We start from the raw sequence: 9,636 nt of genomic DNA, 5'->3' as shown, positions 1-9,636 counted from the left end.
TATGGTTCTGGTGTTTCAGCTTAATCCTGCACATTAAGTGGGCTCTCCTGGACTGGCCTGGCAAAATTAACCACCATGAGGAACACTATTGCAGGGGGAAAAGGTGAGTTCCAAACAAGTCCCTTACAAATGAACTTTTGAAATAGAACCCACTCTTAAGTCTGATATTGCCTAGAAATGAATGTTATGAAGGCAGATACTTTGGCAGATACCGTAAATGTATCAGGCTGATGTATTCTAGTGACCTGGACTCTCTGAGCAAGAACCTTATGAATGAGGCCAGATGGCAGAGGTACTCAGGGCCAAGGGTAGGAAGCAAAACCGTGTTGTAAAGAAAACTAGGTAGACTTCGGGGGTTGGGGGGTCAATGGGAGATCACAATCAATACCTGGGTATGCAGCAGTTAGGGAGACATCTTGGAAAGGAGCCTCGAAAACGGGGAAAACAGGGTCCTGAGAGCAATACCAGAGAGGTACCTACTTGATGTTGAGAAGCCTATGAAAATGAAAAGGTTGTAGCCAAAAGCTTGTAGAAGTCTATCTGGGACCCAGGCAAGAAAGGAATAGCTAGACCCGTAATTTGTTTTTTTTTGTTTGTTTGTTTGTTTGTTTTATTTTTAAGATTTATTTATTTGAGAGAGTGAGAATGAGAGAGAGTACATGAGAGGGGAGAGGGTCAGAGGGAGAAGCAGGCTCCTTGCTGAGCAGGGAGCCATATGCGGGACTCGATCCTGGGACTCCGGGATCATGACCTGAGCCGAAGGCAGTCGCTTAACCAACTGAGCCACCCAGGCGCCCGCGAGACCCGTAATTTGAAAATGAAATGGAATGGCTAGAAGGAATAGAAAAACTATAGCTTCAAGGCTAAGAGACTAGAAGAAATGGGTTCAGGGCCTCCAGGTGGAAGTGCTTGATAAGGTTTGAATAATGCTATAATCTGAAGCTAGGCTTCGAGGTTTCAGGATACAACCAGGAGACACTCAGGACTTTTCACTGTAGTAAAGTTCAGCATGAAGTTGACCTTCTAGGTGCACAGGACAGCAAAGAGCAGAACGAGAGAAGGTGAGAGAAGGGATATTGCAAGAAACAAAGCAAGTGGGGAAAGCAGCTGGGTTCTGTGGAGGTACAGTCCCCTTTGCACACTGGGCTAGTGAGAGCCAAGAAGGCACCTGAGTGAGACCCAGCCATCCCTAGAGCCAGGTCTACTGGGCTCGGTCTCACACCAGTTAGCGCACCAGGCACCCCTCCCATCTGCTGTGTCTGGGATTCCATGTGAACCCTAACATGGCACCAAGATCTTTAGTGATGTTGAAATGCAGCTAGCTAACAAGGAAGCTCAGGGATGTATCCTACATTCCTGCCTACCACATACGCCTCTCCTTGAATAACTTCACTGATGGAATCCCACTTCTCCTGAGGCTCCCATCTCCTTATTAAAGGACTGTCATGTGAAGAATTCTCTCCAATCAGCCAGATCAAATCTGCCCCCTGGTGACTCCTAGTCCCCGGTCCTTGTTCTGCTCTCTGGAGCGAAGTAGCTAAATCTAATCCTTCTTCCCCCTGAGACCCAGTTCCATTCCCCTTAAATCTTCTCTCTTCTAGGATAAATGGCCCACATTACATAACCTTAATAACCAAGTCAATGAACATTTCCTGATGGCCTTAATGTGAGCAGAGCACAGTGCACATGCTAAGTGAATAAATTGTCTCTTTGCTCTTCAGGTAAACAGGGTGAAGGCAGAAGCATGGATAAAAAACTCTAATACAAAGAAGACTGGTAAGTACTATAAAAAATGTTCAGAACTTGCTATGGTGAAGCTCTGGGGAAAGTGTAGACCAGTTCATCTTGGGGGGATCTGAAAAGGCTTCTAAGAAGTGGGATTTGAGCTGGAACTTTAAAGACTTTGACAAGCAGATACAGGGAAAGAGGCGGGTGGTAAACCAAGCAGAGAATATGGGCTGGAAGACCCTGGTTCTTAATTTCCTACTTGATTTTGAGCGTATCTAAAATGAGGGCCCAAGGGCGCCTGGGTGGCTCAGTTGGTTAAGCGACTGCCTTCGGCTCAGGTCATGATCCTGGAGTCCCGGGATCGGGTCCCGCATCGGGCTCCCTGCTCGGCGGGGAGTCTGCTTCTCCCTCTGACCCTCCCCCCTCTCGTGTGCTCTCTCTCTCATTCTCTCTCTCTCTCAAATAAATAAATAAAATCTTTTAAAAAAATAAAATAAAATGAGGGCCCAAACTAAATGATCTCTAACATCTAGTGATAGAGACCCAAAAGGGTATGAGTTGGAGCATTCCAACTTAGGCAAGAGTCCAAACTCCCCATATCAAGGGAGTTGTGTGCGTGTTTGGGACAGGGGATTGGGGGGGGGGATAAGAAGAGGATCATTCCTTCACTGCTCTGCCTGTCACACTGATACAGCACCCTTCACCCCTCTGACTGTGTCATTTTGGGATCCTGACAATGTCCTTCTTAGAATGGTGTCCTTCTTAGAATACCAGTTACTATGAGCCACACACCTTTAGAAACATTACATATTTACACTTACATCCCACTAAATCCTCAGAACAACCCTATGAGATAAGTACAAGTTTGAGTTTTCCCACTTTACAGATGAGAAAACAGAGGCACCGAGAGATTAAATATCTTGCCCAAAGTTCCTTGAGCTAGTCTTACAGTGGAGCTGGGATTTGAACTCAGGGAGTCTGGCTCCCTGCTTTACTTCTTCACTAGAAACCACAAGGGCAGAACAGGGCACAGCTCTGTAGACACGCTCTGCCTCACCAGGAGAGAGTACTGTGACACCGTTGCTCCTTATGCATTCTTATTACCTCAGCCTAAGACAACATCAGCTTTCTTGGCAGCCAGAGCACATCGATGATTCATGCCACGCTGGAGCTCACCTAAAGCCCCTAAAACACTTTTGACAGGAGCTGGTCTTAAACCAGGTCAGTCCCATTCTGCTCACATGTAGTTAATTAGTTAATCCCAAATGCTGGGTTTTTCTTTAAGCCTCATGATAGGCTAGGTTTTAGCTCATAGTTTCACCCAACAATAATTTTGAAACACGATATGTTAGCCAATATTATCTCTCTCAGTTCAGTAATAATATAACATGAACAGCTAGTGGTCATTGGAGCATTCCTTAACTGAATGTTTTTCATATAGTATCTTCTAGAGTATTTTAGTCTTTACCTGAAGTCTTTTATGATTGTTGTTGTTGTTACTGTTATTCCCATTTAAGGGGACAGAAAATCAAGGCTAGCGAATTTAAGAAACTTGCTCGACATCCAGATAGGAAGTGACAGACGCAAGGTTCATATCCAGGTGGGGCCAGAACTCACCCACAGGCTTTCTCACCTCTTTGCGTCATCCATAACCTTGCCATTATCTAAGTCAATCACAAAGAAATGTCAAACAGGGGCGCCTGGGTGGTCATTATCTAAGTCAATCACAAAGAAATGTCAAACAGGGGTGCCTGGGTTAAGTGTCTGCCTTGGGCTCAGGTTATGATCCTAGGGTCCTGGGATGGAGCCCCGCATTGGGCTCCCTGCTCCGCAGGAAGCCTGCTTCTCCCTCTCCAACTCCCCTTGTTTGTGTTCCCTCTCTCACTGTCTCTCTCTCTGTCAAATAAATAGATAAAATCTTAAAAAAAATAAAGTCAAAACCCCTGTGCCCTTTCGAAAGAAAGAAAGAAAGAAAGAAAAAGAAAGAAAGAAAGAAAGAAAGAAAGAAAGAAAGAAAGAAAGAAAGAAAGAAAGAAAGAAAGAAAGAAAGAAAGAAAGAAATGTCAAACAGAATCAAGGACAGAACTCAGAGGTAAATCATGTCCCACCAGGCATATATGAACCAATTATCCATGTAGTCATACAGAGATGGAGGCATTTTTTTACATAATATTGAAAGGCCCGAGAAGTGCAGTAATTTGCCCGAGCTCACACACTGAGGAAAGAAAGGCGAATGTAAAGAAAACAATCCAGAGAGCTCAGGCTCTTCATTCCATCAGCACACACTTGGAGTAGAAATCAGTAGAAATAAACCCAAAAAGTTTTGCAATTACAGTGTCATCTAGACTGCAATTCTCCAATTTATTCATATGCATCTCATGAGAATCTTTATCAAAAACCTTGCCAGAGTGAGCGTGCACTTTATCAAACACACCCCGACCCGTGTCAGGGATGAGTTTGCCCTGACGGACTCTCAGTGAACACTCGGAACCCCCATTCTAATGGTTCGTAAATCATCTGTTTAATAATGCAGTGCAGGATTTTGCAGGGAATTGCCGTAGGTGAGCTTTTTGAGGCACCCCAACTCCCTAAAAACTGTACAAGTCATGTCCAGTCATTAGGCGCCACCGCACTACAGTGGCCCTGGAGCTCCCCGCACTGGGCCTGTCTTTCCTTAGAGCTGATAACACACCTCCGCTATCTCCTCTTGACTGAAAGCTTCAACTTTTCTCTATCATTTCCCACTGAGACTGTTTTCCATAGTAGAGAAGAGACAAGTCACATTGAACCAGAATGGTTCTGTTTTCTTTCTGCTTTCTGTTGTAAATGAATCTTAAAAAAACAAAAAAAAAAAGCACTCTTCTTTTGTCATTAATATTCTCTTTTTTTAAGATTTTACTTATTTATTTGAGAGAGAGAGCGCGCCTGCGTGCGCACACCCACACAGCGGGGGAGAGGCAGAGGGAGAAGGAGAAGCAGACTCCCCGCTGAGCAGGGAGCTGGACGTGGGGCTCCATCATGACCTGAGCCGAAGGCCAACGCTTAACTGACTGAGCCAACCAGGTGCTCCATCTTTTGTCATTAATATTTTCAAGAACCTCAGCGGCTGACACTCCAGGCCTATTCCACTCTTTTATATTTGCTTTTTGCCCTAGCCACTGACAAAGACTCTCGTCTTGACTGAACTATAGCCAGGCTCCTTTGAGCCCAAGGAGGACCCATCCTTGGGCATGTTCTCCAAGAGCCCAGTTTTTGCAAGAATCCTGCCAAGTTGGTTTAGCTGGAATCTCCCACCCTTGATATCAGATCACCCTTGATATCTGACCAGATTCCTTCATTCCCAACCATTCCCCAGGGAATGTCTGGCCGCCCTGGCCTGCCTCCTGCCAAGAATCTTATCAGGTTGGTTTAGCCAGATTTCTGCCCCCCTTATCCCTAATTCTTCTTCTTGGCAATTTTCCATGCACTGACCCCTCCACCTTGCTCCTTGGCTAGGAAGTCCCACTTGGCCCTGTTGGATTCAAAACTAAGCCCAGTCTCCCTCCCCTGCTGCAAAACTTCACTGCCGTGCCATCAAAAGGAATGAGATCTTGGCCATTTGCAACCACGTGGATGGAACTGGAGGGTGTTATGCTGAGTGAAATAAGTCAATCAGAGAAAGACATGTATCATATGACCTCGCTGATAGGAGGAATTTTTAACTTCAGGAAACAAACTGAGGGTTGCTGGAGTGGTGGGGGGTGGGAGGGATGGGGTGGCTGGGTGATAGACATTGGGGAGGGTATGTGCTATGGTGAGCGCTGTGAATTGTGCAAGACTGTTGAATCACAGATCTGTACCTCTGAAACAAATAATGCAACATATGTTAAAGAAAAAAAAAAGAAGAAGAAGATAGGAGGAGGGGAAGAATGAAGGGGGGGAAATCGGAGGGGAGATGAACCATGAGAGACGATGGACTCTGAAAAACAGTCTGAGGGTTCTAGAGGGGAGGAGGGTGGGGGGATGGGTTAGCCTGGTGATGGGTATTAAAGAGGGCACATTCTGCGTGGAGCACTGGGTGTTATACACAAACAGTGAATCATGGAACACTACATTAAAAACTAATGATGTAATGTATGATGATTAACATAAAAATAAAAAATTTTAAAGAAAAATAAACTTCACTGACATGGTCCCTATACCTAGTCCTGAATATGGTCCACCTTATCATTTTAACAAGCAACAGAATAACTTTTTAATGACTCCTTTGGGCACATTTTGCATGTGTTCTTTTAAAATGAGAGCTCATGCAAGAACTACCTTTTGGCCTCAAAATCAAATGTTTTCCCTTGGCTTCCTTCTCCAGATCACTCCCTTCTACTTACTACCTAGTAAGAGGCAGAATCAGGATTCAGCTCCAACCAGTTCACCTAGACAGCCTGAGCCTTCATGATACTGTTATTATTTGTAAATGGGTCAATAACTAAGTGGTTAAAAACAGCCAATGCCAGAACCTCAAGATCTCCATCCAAATGCCTCTCAATTAGACAATCAAAGAAGAGCCTGAAGGGAACATGAGGTGCAGAGAATTAAGTGATTTAACCACTGTTAGGAGATACTTTTTCAAAGGTGAAATAAACAAAGCTGGACCCTGGATTATGGTAAAGACAGATTTTATTTTTTTTTAATTTTTTTATTGTTATGTTAATCACCATACATTACATCATTAGTTTTTGATGTAGTGTTCCATGATTCATTGTTTGTGCATAACACCCAGTGCTCCACGCAGAATGTGCCCTCTTTAATACCCATCACCAGGCTAACCCATCCCCCCACCCCCCTCCCCTCTAGAAACCTCAGTTTGTTTTTCAGAGTCCATCGTCTCTCATGGTTCGTCTCCCCCTCCGACTTACTCCCCTTCATTCTTCCCCTCCTGCTATCTTCTTCTTTTTATTTCCTTAACATATATTGCATTATTTGTTTCAGAAGTACAGATCTGTGATTCAACAGTCTTGCACAATTCACAGCGCTCACCATAGCACATACCCTCCCCAATGTCTATCACCCAGCCACCCCATCCCTCCCACCCCCCACCACTCCAGCAACCCTCAGTTTGTTTCCTGAAGTTAAAAATTCCTCATATCAGCGAGGTCATATGATACATGTCTTTCTCTGATTGACTTATTTCACTCAGCATAACACCCTCCAGTTCCATCCATGTCATTGCAAATGGCAAGATCTCATTCCTTTTTATGGCCGCGTAATATTCCATTGTGTATATATACCACAGCTTCTTTATCCATTCATCTGTCGATGGACATCTTGGCTCTTTCCACAGTTTGGCTATTGTGGACATTGCTGCTATAAATATTGGGGTGCACGTACCCCTTCGGATCCCTACATTTGTATCTTTGGGGTAAATACCCAGTGGTGCAATTGCTGGATCGTATGGTAGCTCTATTTTCAACCGTTTGAGGAACCTCCATACTGTTTTCCAGAGGGGTTGCACCAGCTCGCATTCCCACCAACAGTGTAGGAGGGTTCCCCTTTCTCCGCATCCCCGCCAACATCTGTCGTTTCCTGACTTGTTAATTTTAGCCATTCTGACTGGTGTGAGGTGGTATCTCATTGAGGTTTTGATTTGGATTTCCCTGATGCTGAGCGATGTTGAGCACCTTTTCATGTGTCTGTTGGCCATTTGGATGTCTTCTTTGGAAAAATTAAAGACAGATTTTAAACACTAAAGTACTATTGCAATGGGGAAAAGAGTCCAATGTGAAATGAACGAAACTTGGATTTGTTCAGGGGTGAATGAGCGAATGAGAGCCAGTGATTGGAAAGGGATTAGAGAGCCAGTGAGCAGAAGAGAGTGAAAAATTTCAAAATGGAGGGGAGGGTTGGTCCATGTGAAACCATCTGGGTTGGTTAGGCTCCTACCCTCCCAGAGACTGGCAGACAGGGGCCTTGTGTTCAGGTGTTGGCTTGAACAAACAGTAAGTTCTTTTGTGATCCTTGAGTTTGCTCAGCAGGCACTTTAAGGGGGCCTAGCTCAGGCCACTGTAGGGATGTGGCCATGTGGTCTTGGAAATTATGTTAGTGGTCCATTCAAGTTTTTCTGGGCCAAGATTGAGGCCTAGTCAATAAAAGACTCAGAATGAGCCTGGCTAGAATGTGGTCCAAAAAAAAAAAAAAAGAGAGAGAGAATCTTTGTCAGTTCCCACATAATACAAAAGAACATGTGTCATATATTGTTATTTACCTCATTAACAGATGGTGGAACTGGTATAATATTACAACCAGTTCAAAGGTGAACTCTCAAACTGCCACACATTTATAGTCAGCTAAGGAATACTGGAATCAACTGACAAACAAAGGCAAACTGGAAAAACGGGTCAATACCCTCAGGACAATCAACAACCCCATTCCACTGGGAAACCATCTGCATTTTAATGGAAGGAACACTTTGCATTATTATCAGTCTCCTGTAAGTCAGCTTTTTTCTCTACGGAGTTGTAAAAGAACCCAATCCATGGAAAGCAAGCAAAGGTGCCGATGGTATAAAATCAAATAATCTCCAAAGTTTCCAGCATTCCATTGAAAAGATATCCATTAATATCTTTTTGTCCATTTCAAAATCTTCTTGTTTTTCCCTACACCAAGCTCAACAGCAGTAAAAGTGAATTAAGAAAATCAAAAAGAGGGGCGCCTGGGTGGCTCAGTCTGTTAAGCGTCTGCCTTCAGCTCAGGTCATGATCTCAGGGTCCTGGGATCAAGCCCCTCATAGGGCTCCCTGCTCAGACGGAAGTCTGCTTTTCCCTCTCCCTCTGCCCCTCTCCCCTGCTCGTGCTCACTCTCTCTCTCTCTCAAATAAATAAATAAAATCCTAAAAAAAAGGAAAATCAAAAAGATGATTGAAAAGCATCAATGATCAGGGATAGATCTATAACGCAAGTATTAGGAAGACAGTCAGTTTCAGTGGTTAGGTTCCTGAACCCTGAAGCCTCACCGCCTAGGCTCCTTCAAACCCCAACTTGGCCACTTTTGGTTGTATTATGGTGGGCAATTGTACTCGGTTTCCCTGTGCATCAAATTCCCCATCTGTAAGATGGACATAACAAGTACCTATTACACAGCTGAGGTAATCACTGATAAAAGCTCAGTAAATTACAAGCCACCATGATGCCTGTTGGTGCCTGTGGCCATGAAAGCATGCCTATCTTTAGTCTACAAGGCAATGCTTGGCTAGGCCAGAATTCTATCTTCATGATCGCTAAATTCTACACTAAGCCAACATTAATTCTTTCTCCTAAGCTTCCCATTGCCTCTAGTAGACTAACCAGTTCCTCTCTGCCAAGTCTAAGATTCAAGTGTAGGCAAAATTTATCACCATTTCTTCCTTTGACTTTAGAGATGACATTAGCATCAAGTATGAGGTTCTCTTTGTTCATCGGGAGTGTTTAGCAAAAGTCAAGTTAGTTTAAATCTGCTGTCACAATTAAACTCTGCTTCTATGCCAGTGTGATCTCTGTAACCATTATCCATCTTCCTTCTGTTTATACCAACCCCCCAACATTATTGCTTCAATTCCTTTATTTTGTCTTCATTCGAACATTCTAACCACAACTTACAGGATTTCCTTACAGGTGTAGAGGAGGGAGAAAACCGTTTTCCTTAGCCTATTAGGTACCTCACCTGGGACCCTGCAAATTAGACAAAGGCAGATTAACAACAGAAAAACAAATATAAGTTTATTAACACATACAGCTTACATACACATGGGAGAAACTCGGTGATGAGTAACTCAAAGGGGTGGCTAGAACTTGGGGCTTATATAGCATCTTAACAGAAGAACAATACATCTACACAACTATAGCAGACAAAGAAGCAGTTATTAACAGGCATGCAAGCACTGGCTGTGGCCATCCCCCA

At 43.9% G+C, this 9,636-nt stretch overlaps 1 protein-coding gene across 1 annotated transcript in view; it reads left to right on the top strand.

Moving 5' to 3' along the window:
* BCL2L14 (BCL2 like 14) overlaps positions 1-9,636 on the top strand; it is a 34,760-nt gene continuing 25,124 nt past the window's right edge. Inside the window, exons 1-2 of the mRNA XM_027591719.2 lie at positions 1-103; positions 1,722-1,776. The gene's annotated coding sequence lies outside the window, so the exon portion shown is untranslated. The remainder of the gene's footprint in view (positions 104-1,721; positions 1,777-9,636) is intronic.

This window comes from Zalophus californianus, chromosome 9, assembly GCF_009762305.2.
Source record: "Zalophus californianus isolate mZalCal1 chromosome 9, mZalCal1.pri.v2, whole genome shotgun sequence".
Taxonomy (NCBI): Eukaryota; Metazoa; Chordata; class Mammalia; order Carnivora; family Otariidae; genus Zalophus; species Zalophus californianus.
Note: the sequence above shows the minus strand (reverse complement) of the source record. Positions and strands in the feature narration are given on the sequence as shown.